General features: G+C 32.3%; 1 long non-coding RNA gene across 2 annotated transcripts; it reads left to right on the top strand.

The window, feature by feature from the left end:
- The first annotated feature begins 301 nt into the window (after positions 1 to 301).
- LOC112772136 (uncharacterized) lies at positions 302 to 2,338 on the top strand. Of its 2 annotated transcripts, XR_003187386.3 has the most exons (6): positions 302 to 468; positions 639 to 798; positions 1,077 to 1,203; positions 1,384 to 1,455; positions 1,724 to 1,795; positions 1,980 to 2,338. It is a non-coding gene; the product is annotated as an uncharacterized lncRNA (long non-coding RNA). The 2 variants fall into 2 exon arrangements; XR_011876206.1 differs by lacking the exons at positions 1,724 to 1,795; positions 1,980 to 2,338 and having other exon boundaries at positions 1,384 to 1,472.
- Positions 2,339 to 2,661: the final 323 nt, after the last annotated feature.

Below are 2,661 nucleotides of genomic sequence, written 5' to 3'. Positions count from 1 at the left end.
TCATTATTTTGGTAGATTTATCTTGAAATAATTTTAAACAGACTACCAACAATAGAAAGAACTTCTACTGGGATTAACTCTTAGCAATCAGCAAGGCTGCTAGAGATTATTGAATTTATTCAATCTCAGGTATACCTTTCCTATATCTATGTGGGTTGCACATGTGGTTTTTTCTATTTATTATATTTACACAGTCCTTGAAATTTCAGAATTATTATAGTTATGCCACACAATTTTATATTAAATTAGTTTGTATAGATACAAATTGCACTAATAATGAATTATCAATATGCAGAGGGAATGTATCTTTCGCCAAATTAGTCTGTTGCCTTCTGCTTGCTTGTAGCCTGATAAGGCCTTAGAGCTTGGAATCATAAACAGCCGCCATGAAGCCTTCATCACTTCCAAACTTTGGTGCAACAATGATCACCATGACCTTGTCCTTCCAGCTCTCAAGACCACACTCAAGTATGTAAAGTAATTGAAAAAGAAAAAAAAATATCATATAGTATATAATCTCACCAATGTATAGTTGCTCTTCAAATTGATTAGGAAACTTGGGTTGGACTATTTAGACCTTTACTTGATTCATATGCCAGTGAGGTTGAAACCTGAAGTTGATAGAGTTCTTGAAATAGGAAAGGATGATTTGCTTCCCTTTGACATAGAAGGAACATGGGAAGCCATGGAAGAGTGTCAAAGATTAGGCTTAGCCAAATTCATTGGTGTAAGCAACTTTGGCATAAAAAACTCACACAGCTCTTAGAAAATGCAACTATTCCTCCTGTTGTCAATCAAGTAAGAAAATTCAATAGCAACACTTGCCAAAAGGGATTAAATTTATCAAATAAATATACATATTTTAAATAAAAAATTTTATGGTGTCTATAAAATTTGTGTCTAATTTGTTTAAAAGATGAGGGGTAAAGGAGTAGAGCCCACCATTTATATTTGATTATTTGTGTCAAATAGTTAAAAATTTAGACACATTAGAACACACCATTTTAAATTGAATAATTTCTTTTTTTTTTTCATTTTGACAATAATGATGTGGCTATATTCAATTTTGACTTTAGGTGGAAATGAGCTCATCATAGCAACAAGGGAAACTCAGAGAATTTTGCAAGCAGAAAGGAATCCATTTGGCTGCATGGTCACCGTTTTCTAGTAAAGTCACAGATATTGGCATCCATTTTCTTAAAGGTATTGGGCATTGCATTGTAGAACTGTTCCAACATATAGCCACTATCTTTGTTTCTACAATGCACTGATATTGTGTTAATGGCATCCAAATGTCTTGTGTATGAGTGTTTCTGATTAACAATTTAAGAGAAAATGAATTTCATAATTTCATGCTCATCTTCTTTTCTTGCCTTATTTCAGGGCTACAAAATCTTGCTCTGTTAAATTTGGAAGGCTACTTTGTAACAGCTGCATGCTTGGATACTCTTGCAGGTTGAATCACTTCACAGACCTTATTTATTTATTTATTTATTTATTTTGTGTGTGTGTATGGAGGGGGGGAGGAATAAGTTTATCTTGATAATATCTATGCCAAAGAGCTTTAGGTGTATCTTCTTATTCATTTAAAAATTGAAGGTTTCAGGTTGAACCAACTTACGTTACTTTTTAGTTTTTAGAGAACTTTCTTTGTTGGATTTAAGATTAACTAATGAACCATTCAAGCAACAAGTTAATATTGTGATTGATTGTTTTCTGCCAGAGCTTCCAGCCCTCTCGAACTTGAATATCAGTAGATGCAATTTTACTAACAATGGATGTGAAATGTTTTCATGTAAGTTGTAGACTTGTCACTTGTACAGCTAGCTACTCAATATATACTTATTGGGTTTCACTTTTTGGTTGTGAATACTAAGTTTTTATTATTGGCTTCTTTTCTTTGTTTTCTTTATTCTACCTGTAGTAAGTGATGAATGGTGATTTTGACTAAACTTATTTTTTCATTTTTTTTATTTCAGCTTCCATCAATTGAAGTTGTTGCAAATTCACCACCAACTGAACGTGATTATAGGCGGCCACCAATTCATGTGATTGTCATATGTCCAACTCGAGAGCTTGCAAGTCAAGCGACTACAGAAGCTGCTGAATTGCTTAAGTATCATCCTACCATTGGTGTTCAGGTTGTAATTGGAGGGACAAGACTTGCTATACAGTAAAGATCCTTGTTGCTACACCTGGAAGGCTTAGAGATCATGTGGAGAATACTGCTGGCTTTGCAACTCGGCTGATGGGTGTGAAAGTGTGGGTGCTCGATGAAGCTGATCATTTACTGGACATGGGATTTCAGAAAGATGTTTTGAATACAAAGTTTATATTTTGAATTATAGTTGATGTATCAATACACTTTGTTTATGTTTTGAATTATATTGACTTGTTTGTTTATAGTATTTTTCTTTTAGTTTGATAATACAATGAATTTGTTTATTTTTTGAAATATTATAAATATTTGAATACAAATTAGATAAAAATTTGTATTAAATTTATATTTATTTTGTATGAAAATAAGTTTATTTTGTAATTAGAAAAATAAAAAAATATATTTTATCTTACTGACGGATTTACAGACGGATTTTCTGTCTGTAATCAGAGTGTGAGATGATTTTCCAAAGTTCAAATTACAGGTGGAAAATCTGTCGGAAA

Source organism: Arachis hypogaea, chromosome 18 (assembly GCF_003086295.3).
Source record: "Arachis hypogaea cultivar Tifrunner chromosome 18, arahy.Tifrunner.gnm2.J5K5, whole genome shotgun sequence".
NCBI classification, from domain to species: domain Eukaryota; kingdom Viridiplantae; phylum Streptophyta; class Magnoliopsida; order Fabales; family Fabaceae; genus Arachis; species Arachis hypogaea.
This window is presented reverse-complemented; position numbering and strand designations above follow the sequence as displayed.